This window comes from Antechinus flavipes, chromosome 5, assembly GCF_016432865.1.
Source record: "Antechinus flavipes isolate AdamAnt ecotype Samford, QLD, Australia chromosome 5, AdamAnt_v2, whole genome shotgun sequence".
NCBI classification, from domain to species: domain Eukaryota; kingdom Metazoa; phylum Chordata; class Mammalia; order Dasyuromorphia; family Dasyuridae; genus Antechinus; species Antechinus flavipes.
In genome coordinates, this window is record NC_067402.1 from 23,516,773 (window position 1) to 23,540,333 (window position 23,561).

General features: G+C 37.0%; 1 protein-coding gene across 10 annotated transcripts in view; it reads right to left on the bottom strand.

Moving 5' to 3' along the window:
• The window catches only part of RBMS3 (RNA binding motif single stranded interacting protein 3), a 1,470,243-nt gene that overhangs the window by 792,916 nt on the left and 653,766 nt on the right, over positions 1-23,561 (bottom strand). The gene's annotated exons all lie outside the window — the stretch shown is intronic.

Consider the following 23,561-nt stretch of genomic DNA (forward strand, 5'->3'; position numbering starts at 1 on the left):
AAGCTGTTATTGACCAACAATTCTTTGGGATTATCAATAGCTTTGTTTAAAAAAAAAAAAAGAAAACTAACATCTAAACTCTCATCACCTTGTTTAAAAACTTCCTGAATTTAACATTAGTTTTGCTCAATCTGATTAATTTTTTACTATAACAATATCAACCGGATTACAAATTTTGCAAAAAAAAAATAATAACCTCAACCCATTTCTTTTAATATAATTGTCTTGTATACTTTTCCTGACAGTTTCTGATTTCTAATTGTTTTTAGGAAATAACTGAGTGAACATTAATTTAAACATATTTTATAATCATTGACATATAGTAGTGTACCTGGGTTCTTGAAATACATGAAAGTGTGTGTGTGTTTGTGGGAAATATCATAAGAAAGAAAGGTGTGGCAGGACAATGAGTGCTTTGTCCTATTTCCTAAATTTTAGAGAGAAGCCGATCTCACTTTAAATCCTTTGTCAGGAAAATAAGAAAATTTAACAATTTGTTAGCAAAAATGATTAATGTAGGAAGCTTCCTCCCTTAGGCTTTCACACAGGTAATATCCTTGGTGAAGACAGGTTCAGAGATTCCTCAGAAAACACCAATATCTTTCTCCTCCTCTCTTAAATTGCCAAATGGGTGTAGTCTTTGCCATTTTCCCCAGGTATGAAAATTATGAGCCAAAATTCTGAGATTATATCAGGAGGGAAGGGAATCAAGGAGCACAAAAAGGAAATCCATTTCTCAAACCCTACACAAAGGGAGAAGCCATCTGTGTTAAATCACAAAACTAACATGCTGAAAGTTTATATCAATATACACACATGGGACAAAGGTAATGTACTCTATTGAAGAAGGAACCCCTGCTATATTTAATCATGGCCAGTCCATGGGAAAGTGCTGTTGCACACTGTTTTCAGATTTTAAAATAACAAAAACAAAACCTCAGAAAAATCAAAAACCACCCAATTATTGAAAAATAATTTCTGCCCCAAGAAATCATATTAAATTCAGTATTAATTAAACTCTTCAAAAATAGAGCTGAATTGGAAAGAACTTCTTATCTGCACTCAATAATATTCTGGATTAGGTTTTGGACAGATATGGTGGAGAAATAGTGTATTTACCTGCTGTCTTGTACTAACAGCGCCTCATTTCAGTATTTTGTAGGCTAGCTGATTATTTCCAACAAGACTCAGGAGGTCGACACCACGTTTACTAGGAAAAGGGGGAAAGTCTTGACAAGGAAGGTCTGGCAAAATAACCTTATTGTCACGTCCCTCAAATAGTATTTTCCTTCCATTCTTCAGAGAGATCAAAGTCATCTGAAGCCCAATATATATTGTGTGTGATTCCAACTAAGGCAAATGTAGGCTATATAGAAGAGGAGAGGATTCCTAATAATCAGAGCTAAGAGGTAATAGCCACAGCAAACATTTAAATAAATGTGCTTAAAGTTTTGCAAATTGAATCAAAAGTCATGGCTTCAGAGGCAGAGGAGCTGGGTTCAAATTCGGATTCTGACACTTATCTGTGTGGACTTGGACAAGTTATTTCATTACTTGGAGCCACATTTTCCTCATCAGTAAAATGAATGGCTGCAATGATTTTTAAGATCCCTAACTAGGGCAAGAACCGATTCTTAATTTTCTCAGCTCTTAGCTTGCTTCCTTTTTTACATGTCTCTTGTAAATATCCAGTTATTTCCATGTTTTATTCTCAGTAATAATGTGACCACATTGAGAATGATGGCTGGTCTTTGCTTTAATTATTACCCACTCTACCTGCCAACTCTTAGCATAGTACCTAGTATGAAGTAAGAACTTTAAAAATACTGACTCCATGACTAACATAATCATATTATATTATTTGATTCTTACAATTGCAAGGCAGGTGCTAGTAACATTGTCATTTTATAGATAACCATAGGAGCTATTATCATCCCATTTTATAGATCAGAAAACTGAGGCATAGGGAAATTAAATTATTTGGCCAAGACTACATGAAGCTGGGTCTTCCTAAATGCCGGAGTCAATACTTTTTTGACTTTTTCAACTCGATGGGGAATCTTTTGGTGGAAGAGAGAGAACAATTCTTTAGGGATCTTATAGAAAGGATTCAGTCCAGGATTTCTGGTTTCCATTGTTATCTTAAAATAGTATGATTTTGTGAGCATAATAATCACTAGATGTGTATTAAGAGCCCAATAATAATAATAACATATTATAATAATAAACACATTACTAGAAGCTGGCATTAATTTATTGCTTTGAGGTTTGCAAAGAACCTTACATATATTATCATACCACATGCTCATCACAACAATAACCCTGTGAAGCAGGGGCCATTATTATACTTATTTTTTATGAAGAAATTGGTACTGAGAAAGCATTAGTCACTTGCTTAGGGCGATACAACCAGTAGGTGAAAAATGGGTTAGGAATTCAGATATTTCTACATTCAGATCTACTGGATCACCTGAGCACCTAGATTCAGTTAAAAGGATCATAAATAAGAACATCAATTCAATCTACCCAGCATTCGTTAAGCATTTAATATGTGCAATACACTGTTCCAGGTGCTAAAGATTCCAAGACAGTCCCATTGTCCTCAAGGAGCTTATTTAGCAAAGGGACTTCAACTTCAAATCACTTAAATGACAGCACAATTGTACAGAGCGCTATGGGCCCAGAGGAAAGTATAATTAAATAGACATTCCTCTATTCTAAAAAAAATCCTATATTTGCCTGAAAAAAAAAAGGAAAGGGTTTTTCCTTAAAAGCATATTACTAAAGGATTCTTGATAAAGGAGCTCCATTTTGAGAGGGGGAGGTTCCCTTAATAACTAATAAGCATTTAAATCACAGTTTTCATATTCACAGCACCTTTTAAATCAATCTTCATTTTAATCCCTAGGGCTAACTTAAATAGGACTTGTGTTTCCATGGTGAGGGGCAGAAATTGGCTTCTAAACTTTCAAAGACCATGAGGTTTAGATGCATGTCAGCATCGGGGGCCCTTTATAGAATTTAAACCTATTCCCAGGGTAATAAAAATCTCTCCGAGCTAACATCCAACCACAACAGAGGAAGCCAGGGTTATGTAAGTGGGTGAGAGTGAATGGAGAAAAGCACAAAGAGAATTTACATGATTTGGAAGTTTGTGGAAACTGGGATTAAAAAAAAATGTATTTAAGCTTAATTGTATGTGTCATGGCAACTATGAATTCAATGCCTTGATTGCTTAATATATATTTGCTGATCTTTTCCATGCTGAGATAGACCCACGAACTCCATTCATTCTTTGCCTTACGGCAATTCATAGATAACAATGGCTCCAGACTTCTTTGGACGCCATCGTGTGTCGTTTAACATTCAGTTTTGTTGAGAAATTGAAAAGTTAACTTGATATTTAGTCAGATGGCAGAGTTTGTAAAGTTCTAGGTCTGCAATAAATAACATTAGAGACAAGAGTTCCGATGTCATAGCATTTCCTATTTTGTTATAAGTAACTCAATGGCTGACATTCTATGACATTCTTGTACATCAAACTGAGAACTCGAAGCTTCTGAACTTTGATTCTCTATTTATAATAACTGATTTTCCTGAGAAATCACAGAAGATACATTTGTCAGTCCTGAGAAATTAGGACATATTTAGTCAGCTTATGTATTCTAATTGATTTAAAACTGGCTTACGGTCCCATTCCAACTCTTGTCACTGAAATAAAGATTCTTATTTACCTAGGATTTTCAGTGATATAAATGCTAAATGAGACAAGCCTTCAATGTGGAATATGCTTTTTAAAAGGGAGGGTATATCCAAATGAATCTTTAGGGCTCGTGGACCAGGTCACCAAGTAAATGCAAACTAGAGTCTAAAAAACTTGAAATCACAGATTGTATTTTATCTAATATAGTCTTTGGAAAATTGATGGTGAGGATTTCCTAAAAGGCAATGGAGAAGTATGTGGTGGATATGAGCAAGCCAGCATATAATTTAAAGGAAGAATTTATTTACAGGTGGCCATTCAATCATCAAATATCAAACATTTATTAATCATCTACTGTGTACCAAATATTGTGCTAAGGGCCAATCCCCTTTATATGCGTCAAACATATTTCCCAGAAGGAAAAAAAAAAAGCAAAGATAGCTCTTGCTCTTAAGAAGCTCACCTTCTATGGGGAAGACAATTTGTTAATAACTATAGGCATACAATATGTATACATATGCATGTATATTTATATATATATATGTGTGTTAGAGAGACAGAAATAGAAATAGAGACAAGGAGAGAGAGAAACAGAGAGAAATGATTTCACAGGGAACAAATATTTGGGATAGAGGAAGACAAGGATGGGCAGTCATCAAATACATGATCAGAAAAAAATAATGCAACATCCACATTGAATGAATGATTGATCAACAATGGAAAGTCCGAAGGTCTCACTGAGACTGGCATAATGTAAAAAAAGCCCCAAAATAGTGGAGTTAAAATTTCCCTCCACCCAGAGCAATTTTAGAAAAGGAATTGGATACAAGTGACATAGAATATACAGGCAAGAATGGGTTATTATATATATAATTTATATGTAATATAAATTATATATAAAACCATAAAGAAAATATTCACATCTATGAGAATGCAGAAGCATCAAATAATTTATATAGTACCTTATACATAACAAATCTTCAAAAGTACTTTTGGATTGATAAAGATGTAAAAGATGTAGCACAGTGTCATGGATATAACAAGTGTCTAAATTCTATCTTTAATTAATACTAGCTGTATAAATTTAGACAAGTCACTTACCCTCTTAATATCTCTAAGACTATAGATTGCAGAGCTGCTGCCAATCTACATTGAACATGGATCATAGATCCAGAATAACCTCAGAGTATATCTAATCCAAGGCCTCCATTTTACAATTTAGTAAACTGAGACCTGGAGAGAGGAACAGATTTGTCCATTAGACAGATTAAGTATCAAAGTTGAATTTGAATCCATGTCTTTTTACTCCAAGGATAATGTTCTTACCATTGTTCCACATTTCCTCCTAGTAGAAGGGATTTTTTTTTAAACCTACTAGAACTTCCCTACAGTGATGAAATCACAGGTATGTTCAAATAAGATTTAGAAAGATTTTCTAAGGAAAGGTAGACTGGCAGAAAATATCAAAAAGGGAGGAAGGAGAAGAAGTTTCAACAGTTGACTGCTCCTGATTGAAAATAATAATGGAATGGTCTCTGATGAAAAGATTGTCACAGAATGGGATTTTCATATAAACATGGAAAGACTTACAGAAGAGCTAGTTTGAATAAAAAACAAAAGAGACCATGTATCACATACTAAAATATGTATAAGGAAATAGAGAAAAAATAAAAACATCTATAAGCAAAAGGGGGTTCACATAAGCCCTCAGATTTTCTTCTAAAGTGAAATAAACTTAAACAACAAGTTCTTTCATATTCTTTTATTTTCTTTTGTGTTGAATTTATGTATATATATATATATATATATATATATATATATATATATATTAGAAAGTAGAGAGAGGTACCAGGAAAGTGGGAATGGGATATAGATAAAAATAAAGTTATAAATTTTCTCATTTCCTATGCTGGAATAACATTTAGTACTAAGTGAATGATTTAAAACTTCTCATCAAGTTTTTTGTTTTGTTTTGTTTTAATCTCTTCCATAATTCATGGGCTTCAGATTTTCCAACTGCTAGTTAACTCCAATACTTTCCTAAAAGAGAAACACCAAAATGTTCTCCTATACCAATGCCCCATATGAATTATTTTCTCTATCCTGGTTCTTTGGGCTTTAAGAGTGAATAATAATCTCTGTCCTACTTGTGCAGATAAAAGATTCTAAGGTGCAAAGAGGGGCGGAGGAAGAAGACGCTTTTGAAAGAAAATCAAATGACATGCTTAAAAAATAATGAAAAATAATTGTCCCTCCTTGATGGCTCATGGATTTCCATTGCTCTGGATTCTTCCTCCCTCCATGTTCTTTGTACTGCAGTGACAGGGCTTGCCTTGCTGTTTCTTGCACTCAAAGCTACCTCTCTCAACTGTGTATTTTCACTGACAATCTCCCATGCTTGCAATTCTCTTCCTCCTTATTTTTTTCTCCTAGCTGCTCTGGCTACTTTCAAGCCTCAGGTAAAATCCCACCTAATGCAAGAATCCCTTCCCAGTTCTCTTTACCGTTAGCACCTTTCCCCTGCGACTGCCCAACCTTCAATTCTCCTCCATGTTGCTTGTTGGAATGTTGTCTCCCCTTTATATTCTGAACAATCCCAGCACGCCCCTTTTAGAGTTTTCATTTTTGGTTTAGTTTCTTTGTACCCTTAGCACTTAGCACAGGGCCTAGCATGTAGTAGATACTTATTAAATATTAACTTGAGTTGACTTGAGTTAGTCAGGTCTCATCGGTACTTGACTGACTGATTAGAGAGTCCTAGATCTAAACTAAAATCTATGAATATTTCTTTTAAAATGATCTAAAATTCTCAGTTCTTCAAATTCCAGCAAGGGTGGGAAGGGTCTTATGAGATTGTGCTGCATCTTATAGACAGTCAGAAGAAAATGAGATTCCAACAGGAAATAATTGTTCCTGTTGTTCCAAAGCCATGAGTAACAATACTAAATTCACATAGTTATCCCTCCTACCTTGTGGGAGTTAGGGGTACCCCCTTGATCTGAAATTCCTTGTAAAATTTTTGTCCCCCCTCATACCAAAGAAGTATGAATTATTATGATAATAAAAGATAAACTATGTTGATATTGAAAATACTATACATATATTTCATATATTTCTGAGTTTCTAAACTTTTTCTGTCTTATCTGCTGGACTTTGCATGCTTCCTATGGTTTCTGCAAAATTCACCAAAATTTTTCATTTAATTTTTTGTGTGTGTGTCTGTGAAGCAATTGGGGTTAGATAATTTGTCCAGGGTCACACAGCTAGTAAGTGTTAAGTGTGTGAGGTCACATTTGAACTCAGGTCCTCCTAACTTCAGGGCCAGTTCTCTATCCACTGAGCCACCCAGCTGCCCCTCAGTTGTTGATCTTAAGAGATCCCATGGGCTCAAATTGTATCTCCAGGCAAATGATTCCAGATACCTCACCCTAATATCTCTTCTGAACTCCAATCCCATCTCACCAACTGCCATTTGGACCTCTATAACCACAGGTCTCCAGGGTTCCTCTAACTCTCTATGTTGTTTTGCTACCCAAATGCAGGATGGTTTGGTCTCCTGTCCGGTGTACTGCAAAAACCTCCGGGTTATTCCCTCTGCCTCAAGTCTCTCTCCCATTTCAGTTTATCCTTTAATTTAGCTGCTAAAGAAATCCTCTCTAAGTATAGGTCAAACCACAAAATCCCCACTATTCAATGAGTGGCTCACTATCCAAGAGCAAATATGAATTCTGTTTGACTTTCAAAGCCCTTCACCATCTGGCTCCTTCCTATATTTCTAGGTTTCTCACACTTTACTTTTTCCACTACTTTATAATTCAGTGATATTGGCATTCTTATTAGTGCTTATTCTAGATAATCTACATATAAATTTCCTGCATTTTCTGTGGCTGTTATCCTTTAATAACTTTAGTAATCAATGGACTGGAATTCTCTTCCTCTATATCTCCTGTCTTCCTTCAACTCCCGATTCCAACTTCTAAAAGAATCCTTTCTGGGTCTCCATTAATACCTACTCCTTCCCTATGGATTATCTCTCATTTACCCTGAAATTTTACCCACTGACCTTTCTTAGCTATGTGACCCTCCCACCCCAGGCAAGTCACTTAATCCTGTTTGTCTCAGTTTCTCTATCTCTCCTAGCTGGGGAGGGAAATGGCAAACCACCAAAAAAAACCAAAACAAAACAAAAAACAAAAAACAAAACCCAACTGGCATGAAAAAGAATAGAACGTGACTCATAAGACTGAACAATCACACCCAGATATGTATGGATTTTACAGAGTTGTTTGTACATTGTTTCCCCAAAGACCTCCATTAGATTGTGAGCTCCTTGAACATAAGGACTGTTCTTGTTCTTTTGGTCACTTGTAGTTATCTCAAGTTTTTAGTGTAGTAATTGGCTCATCATTATTTTTATTTGTAGTTTGTATGTGAGGGAATGAAGCTAAAATATATTAAGCGATTTGCCCAGCCTCGCATAGATAGCATGTTCAGGGCATGATCTGAACTCAGGATTTCCTGATTTTGAAATCCAATCTGTTTTCCACTTTGTCATGAGTACAAAGGTATTAAGGGGGTTTTATACCAAAACAGTTTGAGATAAGATTGCTATCTAGCTCTCTGGAAGCCTTTGGGGAATATCTGATCTTAATCAGGTTATTTGAACTATATTATATTCCATAGGAGCTTTCAACAATAGTTTCTATTTTGGAAGAAATTTTAGAGAAATATCACTTTTATAATTTCCTTTTTTTTTTTTTTTTTTTAATTGCTAAGGCAATTAGGGTTAAGTGACTTGTCCAGAGTCACACAGCTGGGAAGTGTTAAGTGTCTGAGATCAGATTTGAACTCAGGTCCTCCTGACTTCAGGCCGGTTTTCTATCCACTGCACCACCTAGCAGTCACTATAGTTTAGTTTATTAAATAAATAGTAAATCAGATGTATCAATCACTTTTTAATTATTTGGGAATTCTAAAAATGAACCTGCACTCTCTTTCAGTAGGAGGAAATATTGCTTTTTTGCAGTCAAATGAGCTGGATTTGAATGCTTGGCTCTGCTACTTACTTGCCATGTGTCCCTGGAAAATATCTCTGGCCCCAATTTCTTCATCACTAAAATCAGGAGGTTGCATTTGATAGATTCTAATTTAGAAATGCTGCCTTCCAGCTCTAAATTGATAATTATACAATTCATCTTCATTTGGTAAACATAGAATCTGTCACTGTTCCCCAAAATGCAGACTATATTTCTCAAACTATGATGTAATGATCCATGATTATGTCCAAACAACCAGAAGACCTTGGCGTTTTACCTGGCAAGTGTCTTCCCTCAGAGAATATGGAGGAAAGAAATGGCCCCCAATAGCAAGAAATGTGATCGATGTGCATGCAGCTTGGGGGTTAGGACACCTGCCACCTCCAGGTAGTTTTAGTGAGTACTACTCTGACAGCAAAAGAGAAATTGATGAGCTAGATGCTGTAATTCATCCCCGGCCCTGACATTTCCAGTTTGGGATCATAAAGGGAATATGAGAACATAAAAACTTGGATGGATTACATCATAAACACTAACTGTCATGGTTAAAGCTACTCCACATCACTGTACTCACAACCCTATCAGAAGGACCATCTTTGCCCGGTCACCCGAACACGGAAGTACCACTTCCCCCACGCTCCAAAAATCACTCTATTAATGTATAAACCAGATTAAAGACCCCGTGGCTATTCCTTTTTTAGATAAACTTGTGAACCCCCTGAAGAAATTTATTTATGCTTTCAGATTTCCTGAGGAGTCAGACCCACAGAAAAACTTCTATTATATCTTAATTATTGAAAGCATGAGTGACAATTATTAGCATTTCAATTTATCAATCTTTCACAATGTACCAGATGTCCAACCAGGTGACGGTAGACCAGTTTGTAAGCATCTTCCCTCAGGTCTTCTTAATAGGACACTTTGGAGAGTCTAAAGGAACTCACCTCACTTGGAGAAGTTTCAAATCACTGTCAGCATTAGGCCTGTGGTGAGATTTCTGCCAAATTGAGGCTTAAGAGACACACATTTGGTTCCAATTCCAGATTCTTTTCTGCAAGACATTTTCCATAACTATTGCCTCATTCAGATTTTTGTCCTTTCCTTCATAACACCTTCCCAAAGTTTGCTTTAATACCGGCGGGACCATGCAGGTGCAAAGTATCAGAGTAATTTCCATCCACCAGCTGTTCACATCTGTCAAATGGGGTGGAGGGCCAGCCCCTTTAGAATTCAGGAATTGAGTCCACACAGCACGGCATGCAAAATCACCTGCCTATTGTCCCACCGTTGAGTGAACTGCCAAGATTTTCCAAACTTGGGTTTTTAACGATTCTTTTTATCATAGAAGAAGCAAGTTTGAAATGACTGCCTTTTTTATTTGCTTGCTTTTGTTTTGCAATTGACCTGAGGTTTCTAGATTTAAAGCATGGCGGGAATTCAGAGGTCGAGTTAAATCAATAAGCATTTATTAAGTGCCTAGTGTGTATGAGTGGATCAGCAAATCAAGTCATAGGAAGGGTTTATAATTTAGAGGTCCACTAGTCTAGTCACTTCATGCTGCGGATTTTAAAAAATGAGATTTTGTAATCCAACATTACACAGCTAATAGATGTTAGAGTCAGCATTTGAAGCCAGTTGCTTTGGCCAATGCTCTTTTCATTACCTTAAACAATTTCTGGGCCTCCATGTTGCACTTGCAATTAAGAAGCCCTGAGATCAAACAGCATCTCCATTTGGCTTTTCTTGGGGCTCTTGAAAATTTTCTGTTCCACAGTCACCTTTGGTAATCTGGTGAAGTCTAAGAGAATAATGTTTTTAAAGCCACAAAAAATACAGAGAGTTACAAAGGAAACCAATTATATTAAAATATAATTTGTCAATTATTTTGAGTTCATGGACCATAAGTTAAGAACCTCTGTTTTAAGTACAGTTCTAATCCAGAAGACATCTCAGGTTCTTAATATATTAATAGCATTTTTGTTATTCTGATTCAACAGAACAAAACCAAAACTGGATCATAGTACAAATGAATACAGTGCGGGGTTGGGGGTACCAAACAAATCTGAATATGGAGTCAGAGGACCCTGTTCTGCCATTTCTACTGTGACTTTCAAACCAAGTCATTTCCTATCTCTGGGTCTTAGTTTCCTCATCTGAAAAGGAGATTCTGTAAGGTCCTTCTAGCACTAGCTCTCTGATCCTAGAAGGTTGTGACTTTTTGTTAAGTTTAAGGATTTTGGTTTAGGTTTGAAAGGATGTCATTTTTTGTGGTGGTTGTGATTGTTGTTGCTGTTGTCATACTTTGACTCTTTTCAGTGAAAATAAGCAGCTTCGGAGATTTTCAGTGCTGCAGGTGATGTTAAACTTCCTCTGCTGCTCTGTTAATAAAGATATCCCCTCTATTTTTATGGGGTGAAATGCTATAAATTACTTCAGTAAGATGGCTCTATATCAATGATCCTTCTCGGTGACCTGGGAACGCCACTCCATTTCAAAAGGTTAATACACAAAACAAATATGCCCAAGTGATTCTGAGCTAGATGTAAAACACATTTGTGGATTTTGTGATGTTTTCAAAGGCCTGACCATGTTTTAATGGGCTGTCACACACGGATGGTTATGAAAGGCCCACAATGAACAGAGCCGATAAGCCGATCTGATCTGAATTAACTACACAGGATGGTGGGCTTTGAAAATGAGTCTTAGAGAGGCAGCAGCCCTGAAAAGTATTTTTGCAGGAGATGCTGAGACAATTTGCCTTCAAGACAAGACAGTGTGCAGGGTGAGGGGAGTTAATTAGGAAACGCATTTGTTTCAAAGCTCGAGACCATTCTTCTGAAAGGGACCCAGCCGCATAGACTTATGTTTCTTGCACATTCTTTTGGCCAAGTTCTTTAATAAAAGGCTTTGGGGGGAGGCTTCAATTCTGGAGATGCTGAACACAGATAAACCTGGTAAATAATTTTTTTTTGTCAGCTGGTAAGGTTGTAAGACGAATGGCCACAAATGGCAAAAACCAATATTTAAAAAAAATAAATAATGGCACCTTTTCACTACAGAAGCGAGACATCATCTCTACGTATAAGAGAACACCATAGAAGAATTCACAGAAGGCAGCCTGTCAAAGTCATGGTGCCTTTACCAACATGAAAACTAGGGCCCTGAGTAATCCATTAACTTTGTTAAGATCACATAGGGAGGAGGAAGCTGGGCCAGATGAAGCCCAGATTTTCCAAGTCCAAATTCACTGTACCTTCCATTGAATTACACAGCACTTCTGGGGACCATGAATTCCTATCCTAATGGATCTCCGTTTGGACAGTTGACCTTTTAAAATGATTTCTGATAGGTTATTTTCCCCTTAGCCCATCCCCTTTACTCCAATTTCTCCATCAATTTAGTATCATTCTTGAAGTGATATATATTAAAGTAAATAAATATACTTACTTTTCTTCCTCAGTATAGTTCTTCAAAGGAAGGAAACTGATTTCATTTTTGCCTTTCTACCCCCAAATGTCTGGCTTTGGATCTATCATATAATAAGTGCTTAAAATGTCTATTTGCTCATTTATTTGAAATGCATTTATCTGTGTACATGTCATTCTTTTTCGGGAAAAGAAAACATGATGTTTGAGGGCAGAAACTATTTTACTTTTGATGTTGTATCACCAGGGTCTAGTACAGCACCTGGCATGTAATAAGCAATTAATAAGAAAAAGTTATTGAAGTTATTCATTGCTCCCTCTCCTCCACCCCAATAAGGTCCTTGAGGGCAAATACTGTTTCATTTTTGTCTTTAAATCATACATTTAGAAATCTATGACTTCTCAGAGGCTAACAAGTACAAGCATTTCATTTTTCAAATGAGGAAACTGAGGCACAGCTATTACTGTGTGTTAGATTCAAATGTGGCTATTCCTAATTCCAAGGCCATCCCTCTATCTATTAGGCTACCTGCCTAGCCCCCAGAATTACACTTCACACATAATGATGCTGTAGGTGTTATGTCACTTTAGTCCTGTCCAACTCTTCCTGAATCCTATTTTTGGGATTTTTTGGCAAAAATACTGGAGGGGTTTGCTATTTCCTTCATTAGCTCCTTTTACAGATGAGGAAACTGAGGCAAACAGTCTTAAATGATTCACCCAGAATCACATAGTTATTAAGTATCTGGGGCCATATTTGAACCTGCCATTCCCAGACCAGGCACTCCATCCACTCCACAACCTAGCTATTCTTGAACCTGATACGTGATTACAAAGTGCTTATGATATTGAATTGAACTGAATCCCATAAAATTTCAAACTTTTTTTTTTCCTGGTTCTGATAATGTGGCACTTTCTGGGTGGAATTTTAGAAATATATGATTTAACTTGGATGCCGAGCTATGGCAACTATGGCAGTTTCCCCTTAAAGAAAAAAATCACGGCCTAGGTGATTCCAAGAAAGACATGATTTTTGTAAAAAATCAACTAAATGAAATGAGCAGTTCTCAGCATCACTCCCACTTTGCCACCCAGAACCTCTGTTGCCTGGAGCTTCCATAGTGGTTGATGAAATCTCAGACTCCCCCAGCAGGAGGTAAAAGACCGGCCTGGAATGACCTGCTGAATGCTTTTCTGCCACATCTCTTTCAGCCATTGTGAATAAACTATCATGAAGCCATACATTATGGAGCTAGGGAAGAAATAATGGAGTATGACTCAAAGAGGCAGGAAAGAGAAGATGTGAGGGAAGGACCCTTTACCCTTGTGGAAGAAACAAAAGAGCAAAAGAACCAGAAGCAAAGCTTGATTTCAGTTTGGGACTGAAAAGGCTATTCCTGGAAAGGAAATAGAAATCCATCCAGTTTTAAGAATCCTATCTCCAAGCTTTGTTGTGAAGATAAAAATGAGATAAAACTTGTTAAGTACTTGACTTTGTCAACCTTTAAGAGAAATAATTCTCTCATATTAATAGCCAATTATTAAAATTGGGAAGACCCCAGCTTTTTCTTTTCCTTAATCTTATTTCCTTGTCCAGTCTTTGAAGGATCAGGATGATGGAAGAAAGGATTAACTCTCTTCATTCTGGGTGTTGCTACTCCACCCAACTTGCTCAAGCTTGGGTGGAGGAGATAGATTCTTTGTCTAGATTGTCCAAGGCTGGGAGCCATCAGAGTAGGGGGATTGTCTCTCTGGTCCAGAGTAACATGATCTAAGCCCCTCATTGGAATGAGTTCATTTCCCTTTAAAAAGTCTACCTGTTGTTAATTGTTAACAGATCAGAATTGATTGCAACTCTTAGGAATACTTTTTTTCCCAGGGCATATAATGCATGAACTGCCATCATAATTGTCTTTGGCATTCAAGGGTGCCATAGACCTCATTTTATGAAAATGCTGACATTATTAAGAAAATGACTAATTACCAGAAATCGTCTCTCAAACTTTTTAAATACCACACTTTAAAGGCACTATATAAACATTCACTTTTATTATTGTGGTAATGATAATAATGCCAGAGAAATCAATCACTGTAGCAAAAAAAAATAAAATAAAAATACAACTCGAATCTTTTTTTATCTTTATTTTTTTATTGGAACCTCTCATGAATTCCAGCAAAACTGCTCTCCAATCTCTGCTCCCTCCTCTGTGTGTGAAGGACATTGCACTCCCCTCTCCCTCACAGCCTCAAAGATTATAACTACTCCTGAAATGACAAAGCCACTTCTTTGTTGCCTCCTCTCTTGATGTGAGAAACATGGAAATAGCTCGAGATTGAGAGTCAGAAGACCTGGATCCAATTGGAGTTCTGCTGGGGGTGACCTTGAGCCAAACTCTTATTTAAGAGCTTTAAACTTCTGAACCCTCTCTCTCCCTCTTCATATTTTTCTTAGGGCCCTTTCACTGAATCTCTCCTTTGGCCCTTGTTATCCTCTACCTTCTAGCAAGCTTCTTATGAAAGATTAGGCTCAAAACAGATCTCGATTTGATTCCCAGCTCCTCCACTTACTAGCTTTATATGTTTCTTTACTAACCCCTAGGAAGTACAATGGATAAAGTACAGAATATAGAGCCAGGAAGACCTCATAGCAAATTCTGTATTCATTATACAGGCATTATTAAGAAAATGATTAATTATCTAGAAATTATGTCTCTCAAACTTTTTTTAAAATATCACACCTTAAAGGGACTATATAAACATTCACTCTTGTTCTGATGATGATAATGCCTGAGGAATCCATCATTTAAGCAAAAAAAAAAAAAAAAGACACCTTGCATTGCCCTTTTTGTCTTTATTTTTTACTGAAACTTCACAAGAATTCGTGTGTGTGTGTGTATACACACATATATATACACACATATACATATACATATATATATATAGTGTGTGACTCCAGAGCTGACATCAAAACATACACATACACACACACACACATATACATACATATATACACATATATATACACACTCACATACATTAGTTGTGTGATCCCAGACCTAACATCAAAAGACACACACACACACACACACACACATACACACACACATTAGCTGTATGACCCCAGACCTAACATCAACTTACATATATTAACTGTATGACCCAGGCAAATGGCTTAGTCAGGGGTCCTCAAACTTTTTAAAATAGGGGGCCAGTTTACTGTCCCTCAGACTGTTGGAGGGCCAGACTATAGTAAAAACAAAAACTTTGTTTTGTGGGTCTTTAAATAAACAAACTTCATAGCCCTGGGTGAGGGGGATAATTGTCCTCTGCTGCTGCTTCTGGCCTGCTGTGGTTTAAGGACCCCTGGTATCTTGATTTCTGATCTTTGGTTGGGAATCATGGCACACCATGCTTGGAAAAGATTTAAAACCATGGGGGAATCCAAAACTAATGGAGAGGTTCCTTGTGTCTGTAAGTTGACTATATCAGGACATTGTTTGTGACCCTGGGTGGGAGTTGCATCTTGCAACAGATCTGCCCAGTTCCTATACGATGATCAGTCTGCCAAAGTAGAATGGGCTGCCTGAGAGATTTGGCAGGGAAACATCCATCAGAGACTGGGTACATCCTTGCATGATTATGAAAGCAATGTATGATCAGGTATAGGCTGGGCTAAACTACTTCTGAGGCTCCTTCTAGATCTGCATCTATCTTTCTGGTACCCACTCACTGACAAGTTTTTAAAAATGGAGGAATGCTCTTAGTACATTGGGTACTACAATGGGTACTACAATTGGGTACTACTCTACAGATGAGAGTCCAAACCTCAATGAGGACTTTGACATCTCTATGTCATGGACCTCTTTGGCAATCTAGTGGAGCCTAGGATACCATCTTCATTCATTCATTCATTCATTCATTCATTTAGCTGAGGCAATTGGGGTTAAGTGACTTGCCCAGGATCACCCAGCTAGGAAGAGTTAAGTGTCTGAGGTCAGATTTGAACTCGGGTCTTCCTAACTTCAGGACTTGTGCTCTACCCACTGTGCCACTTAGCTACCCCTGAGTCATGTATTTTTTTTTATATAATGTTACATTTCAGTTAAAAATTAGTAAAAATAATGATTTCCATTCCAGAATATACCCATAAACCCTAGGTTGAGAATATCTGTCCTCGAGTAGGTAGTACAGTGGAGAGTCTGGAATTTGGAATCAGGAAGATATAAATTCAAATTCATATTTGAATTCTTCCTCAAACACACCCTCAGCCTCAGTTTCCTCACCTGTAAAATGAGGATGATAATAGCATTTGCCTTGCAGGTTTATTGGGAGGATCAAATGAGATCATACACTTGAAATACTATGTAAAATTCAAAATGCCATTGAAATGCTAAGGGACTATTGTTATTAACATTTTTTCTCCCGTTATAAGTTCCTTTCATTACAAAGGGTTGCTAAGAAGATGTAAAAATCAATTCAGCAAGTGTTTATTAAGTGACCTTAGGCATCAACCTTAGGCCTAGGGATATAAGGACAATCATAAAAATATTCCCTGACCTCAAGGACCTGACAATCTACAAGTTAACCAATTCAGTATTTTTTCCCACGGCACCTTAGATCACTTATTTTCAATGATTCTTTATGAGACAGGGAGGGGACAGGGTGATTGAAATAATCTCATTTTACAAATGATGAAATGACTGTCCAAAGAACAGTTAGCCCAGGCTTGGTACATCCCAACACTCGTGAAATTCCCAATCCTCCTTTTCCATCTTGCTTACAGAGAGCCTGCCTCACGCAGTCTGGATTAGAGCTATCACATTATGAGCCCCCTCATGTATTAGTAGCTTTCTCAGTTTCTTGAAGCAGTTTTCTCCTTTTACACTTGACCAGGACACCAAACACTGTCCCCAGATGTGGCAATTAATAGGGTTCCTAAAAATCCTTTCTGAGTTTGGAAAGAACTTGGCTAGATCCCTAAGACTAAACCCTGATCAAACGAGTTCCCTGAACTCAAGTAGAACATTTATTATACCAGACTTCAAGTCCTAAATAAATCTAGAACTCAGAAGTCATTTCTTCTGATCTCTTCCAAATCACCTCTAAGGAAAATGAGACCCAAAGTTCAACAGCTGGAAAATGACAAAAGCTGGCATTGGAACCCACTCCCATACTGCTCCCAAACATCAACAGGAATGCCCTACAAGGGCTTGTCCACAGACTACCATCACCATGTCAGCCCTAACATCCTAGAGAATATAGTCAAAATGGCAGAACGCTTCCGTACAACAGATGGGACAAAATGGCTAGGATCTTTTAGACACAAACCAACCCATAAAAAAAGAAAGAAAGAAAACAAAACAAAATAAAACAAAGCTAGGGGTTTTGACAGCTGGGTATAAGCAATGGAATCAGATGGCCAAAACCAATCCCAGGGAACTATATTCAGACAAGAATCAAATTTCTGTGGTTTTAACCACAAAGCCTCTGGAGAGCCTATGTGACCTGACCACTCTACAACTCACTGGACACAATGAGAAGCAAAAGAATGTTATCTAGTAGGAAAAATATGAAATGGGGACTATTTGGCTTTTTATTCTCTTGGTGCCTTTCAATCAGCTTTAAACAACCCCACCTTCTCTCCCAAAAAATAGTAGTTGGCATTGGTAAATAGCACCATTTTTAATCTGGACTCTTATTTCCTCCCATAGGGAATTCCCAGTGAGGAAATTGCCTCTACCAATGCAGATTATTAGATGGACTCATCTATACTTTCCAGTTGCCTAAAGCTAAGTGAATTGTCCACGGACACAAAATCAAAATGAGGACTTGAATGCAGTTCTTTCTAATTGTGAGGACAGGGCTCTCTCCCCTAAGCCAAACTAGATCTCATTATATTCTGCTACTTTCTAGCTTTATGACCTTACAGAAGTCACTTATGTGCTCCTTGCCTCAGTTTCCTCATTTGTCAAAAAGATGGGGGATATCTCTGAGTCATGATCAAGACTAAAGGTCCTCAGTGATTTTACCTCTCTGAGTCTATTTCTGCTTTTATAAAAAGAGAGGTTTGGTTCAAATGATCTCTAAATTTACTTTGCACCTCTGTGATCTCAATCTATGACTCTAGAATCCTAGAATTATATTATTATACAGGGACTTATGTACATTAACTCATTTGGGTTTCATAAAACCCTACAAGGTGAGAAATATATTTATTCTCATCCCCATTCTTATATTTGAACAAACTGAGGCCAAAGAGGATGAGTGATTTTCCCAGAATCACAGATCTAGCAAATGTAGGAGAAAGGATTCAGACCCAGTTTTTCCTTACTCCAAATCCAGCACTCCATGTATTAGAAGAAAATACTTGAAACACTCTGCGTGCTGCCACATCATGGTAGTCTCTTCCATCATTCTTTACAATATCCCATATTCTTGGAGGCCTTTCTTTCAACTGGTTTTAAAGTATTATACTTCTTGGAAACTCTTAGGGATTCATTCATTTAGTCAATTAATCCATTATCATTCCTTGTCAAGCCATTGAGAGCATTCCCTAAGGGACTGAAAGAAAGCTTGGTAAATATAGATTAGGGAATGGGAGAAGAATATTAATTTTCAAAAACTCTGATTTCTTCAAGCCGGTGCTCTTTCAATGCAAATCATGACCATTCCATGATTTAGGATTGGAGGCCCTTAAAACTTGGCTGGGAAGGATTTCAGAGGTAATATAGTAGTCCCTTCCATATTTAACTTTTCCCATTGTGTTTCAATATATGAATCAGTGTAAGAAATTAAATGAGAATTTTGGGGAGTTTTGTAGAAGCTGCAAACACACGAAGGTGAAGAACAACACAGAAAAAAGTTCAAAAATCCAGAAACCTATACAATTGTATAATATTGATATGTTTTATCTTTTAATTACATAATAATTCCAATTTCTCTGGTATAAAAGGAGGGCCAAAGATTTTTATGTGGATTTTCCAGAAAATGAGAGCACTGCATCCCCCAAACTCCCCAACATAAAAGGGATAACTGTGTATCTAGAAGTTCTCAATTTATAGCTAAAGAACTCTTCTGAGAGAGAGTAAGTGTCAGATCTGGGATTTGAACTCACATCCTATGACTCCATGTTTAGAATGCTTTCTATTACTGTTGGCCATGTTTTTCCATAGAGCCTATAGTGGGGGTTGCCTAGAATACCACATACTTTTTCTTTTGTTCGTTTTTTCTCTTGGAAGATAATTAGCCCTCCTGGATTTCCACTAATCCCTAGTCTTTCCTTCCTGCCATCTGATCTTTTGACCTCCTTTAGGATTTTTAAAAGTTCTTGTTATTCCAGAGTTAGCATGGGTAACATAGTCTACCAGCTTAAGTCTTCCATATTTTTAATTCTGAAACGGCAGATTATTATGATTCAAAGCCACGGAACGTTATTAGGGAAGAAGAATATTAATTGAGAAGTGAAGGAAATGGTAGAAAATTCAGCTGTCACAGTAGATCAGGGGAGAAATTTAGGGCCAGGAAAATCTTTTCTGGGCTCCTACTGATATATTGCTTCAGCAGCTTCATCTCCTACCAATGTTCTGGTCAAGAGTTTTTTTGGATGATGTGAACACACCACACTGACCAATCCATCAAAGCAATTATTCACTGTGACAGCTACTGTGAATTGACCCAGATTGTAGACATCAAACTAGTTCAGAAAAGACGTTTGGGGAGAGAGGTCAGCATAGGAAAAATGAGAGATGGGAACACCAAACTGGATATTTTAAAAAGCAGTTGTAGTTCGAAAAACCAGTCATTTTTAAGAAATTGGATTCAATGGTGCCGGGAGAGAGTATAAGAGCTGGAATCAGGAAAACCTAAATTCAAATTCACTTCAGATATTACTAGCTACCATGAGCCTGAGCAAGCCACTGAACTTCTGTCTGCCTCAGTTTCTTCATCTGTAATAAAATGAGGATAATAATAACATCCACCTTCCAGGGTTGTTATCAGGATCACATGGAATATTAATTGTAAAGTGATTTGCATAGAGCCTGACACATAGTAAGTACTATATAAATGTTATTTAATAATGATCATCATGATGATGATTATTATTTTAATACCTGTTATTTGCCAAGGACCTTTTCAAGTGGGTAGGGTACACGTGCAAAATAAACTAATCACTCCCCCCAAAACATGTTCCTTCTGTGAGTGGGTCTACATTCTACTTTGGGCAGAGTAAGAACTTGTACATTGATATAAGAATAAAATGTAATTTGGGACAAGAGAGATCACTAGCAAATGAAAGTACCAGGGCCCAGGCTTTATAATAAAGGCAGAACTTCAAAAGAATTAGAGAACCATTGGGACACACCTTCCACTCCTCTGGATGTTCACAAAAGGACTTGATTCTACTATGGCCACTTAGAGACCTCTAAACTAAATGATCTCTAAGGTTTCTTCTTGCGTAGTTAGGTGGCTCAGTGGATAGAGTGCTCAACATGGAGTCAGGCATTAGTTCATTAGTTTTTCTTTATAATATCCCACTTTAATTAGTTCATTAGCTCACTTTCATTAGTTCAGCTCTGGCCTCTGACACTAGCTGTGTGATCTTGGGCAAATCATTTCATTCCTCGCAGCTACTTAATTTCAAATAAATGCAAGTTCATTTGAAAATTCTATGAATCTGAGATCATAAATACTGGTGTGGAAAGGGACCTCAGAGACCCACTAGTTATATCTTCAAGAGTAATAGATGAAGTCAAGACTCAGAAAGGTCGAGTGAAAATTACAATCAACTATTAAAAATATTTTTTTTTTCCTGAAAGCATGCTAAATCTGAAAGAGTAGCATTCAGGGTCATTTTAAAAACGTGGTCTTAACTTTTATTTCCCCTTTTACTGCTAGAGTTTAGTCCCAATAGGTAGAACTGAAGCCCATGCCATGACAAGGACAAATGTTTAATAAGAATCTACCTTGAGGATGAAATCATTTCAGCTTGGCTAGACAGAGTGTAATTATCCCCAGTTTGTAAATTCTATAATTAGCCCAGTTTCTTAGAAGTGAATGCTTTTAAGTCATGGATTTTGTAGGAAAATTCAAATGCAACTCTAAGAATATAACATATGCATTTCTAATAATATTCAGTTGGAGTGATTTTTATTTGATATGTCATCACTCGGTTATTCTTGACATTGAAGTGGATGAGGATGGCACAGCGGTGAAAAATAGCAGCAGCCATGACTTGCTGACATGGGCAGCCTTAGGGCAGGGATTCTTAACTTTTAATGTGTTGTGAACCCCTTTGGCAATAGGGAAATGCCTATGGACCCCTTCTTAGAAAAGCTTACATGCATGAAATAAAATTCATAGTGTTACAAAAAACTATTTTTCTATTGAAATATATTTATCTTTTTTTTTTTTAAGTTCACGGTACCCCAGGGTAAAACCTCCTGCCTTAGGGTATATTCATAAACACAAAGCAAGGTCACCAACCTCATCATCTCTAGTGAGAAAATGGAATTCAGAGAAAGATATGGAATGGCTTAGCAAACAATTAGCTGATCATTTTATATACTAAAGTAGCTTAATAAAGATTGTTCATTAGTTAAAGCCACCTCAAATTTATTTCAAGGCATTGCTCTTTTAAACAGGGTTATGAACTTAATCTCTAAACAACAGATAGGATGGCTCTGACTTTACAAATATCTCTGGTCTTTGTTTATTTTTGAAGGGCCATCTCAGAGTTAAAAGTAGGGCAGGACCACTGGGGCTTTACCTTAAGGCACACTTTCTCCTCTTGGTGATGGCCCCCTAAATGGAAATATTTCCCTCCCTGTTAACGTATCACTTCTCACCTGAACTCTTCCAACAGTCTTCTAATTAATCTTCCTGACTTGTCCCTTCCTATTCTGCTCCATCCTCCTCTAAGTACAAAAGGGATTTTTCTAAAGCATAAGTATGACCATATCATTCCCATCTTTTCTAATAAACTCCCTATTCCCTATAGGATCAACTATATCAAATATAAACTCCTATTTTTGTTATTTAAATCTTTTCATCATCTGTTCCCTTGTATATTTCCTTACTCTCTTCCACATATAATCCATCTACAGTAGACAGATCCCCAGATATGCTGCTCTCTTTCTCATCTCCATGCTCTTGGAGTGAACACTCCAAATCCTTGTGATACTCTTCACACTTAGTATATCTCTTAGTCGTCCCCCCCCACCCTTCTTGCACAACTCACCTACTCTGAGTCCTTTCCTGGTTCTTTCAATTGCCAGTTCCTTCCCTTTGAGATTGCCTTCCCTCTATTGGGTGTTGATGTACATGTATGGGCATTCACATACTTATATATACATATATTTACAGTGTGTTATATTTTATACATACACATGGATATTGTGGGTATTCATATGTGCATACATTTTTTAATTGTTTATTTACAATACTTGTGTAAATATATAGAGAGGTATACATGAGTATACAGGCATATATGTGCATAATACATACACATCTACATGTGTGTTATATATGTATAATCTAGATATAGATTTTGATAGAGAGCTACACACATATATACATAGATTGATCTATCTATCTATCTATCTATCTATCTATCTATCTATCTATCAATCCATCACATCTAAACCCTCATTTCTTTTCTTCCCCACTAGAATGTAACCTTTTTTAAGGATGAAGACTGCTTTTGTCCTTTTTGTTTCCTTAAAATCCAGCAAAAAGCAGAGTCTGGTACATACTGACGGAGCCATAGAAATAGCTAGTTATTGTTCTATATGCTCGGGGAAGCCATCTTAGTGAATTATGAATCTAGAAGAAGGAGCCACTCAATGATATGTATTCGAGGTTTCCATTATGACTTAATATCATCCTGAGAACCCTCCCATCATGAACCTTCCACCACTGTCAGATTACAACATGTAGTCTACGCTGTGCCATTTATATATTTATTTTATTTATATTAATTTTTTATAACTATTTATATTAATAACCCACAAGGGTCAGCTCTTCACCTTGTCCTGAAAGGCTGACACATTTGGTATTGATCATGGATAAACGAATATCAGGAGGGTCTTCTGTGACATCAGAGTTCGTCCCCCCCAAGTCTAACAGACTCCTCTGTGCCTTTTCCAAGGCTCTAACACACAAATAAATACAGAAGTGATCTGCTCATTACCTAAGCAATGGCCTGGAGGGACAGAGGAAAGTAAATCTAGAAACAGGTAATTACACAGCTAACTTCCACTCCTAACCTTCCCCTCCCAGGCCATCCCTTCGGCATCTTTTCAGCAATGATTTCACATTAAAGGTCAGACACTTTTCAGAGAGGTCATTTCATTTAAACATTTAAGCATTTTCCTTTAAGGAAAAAAAAAAAGAAAGTGT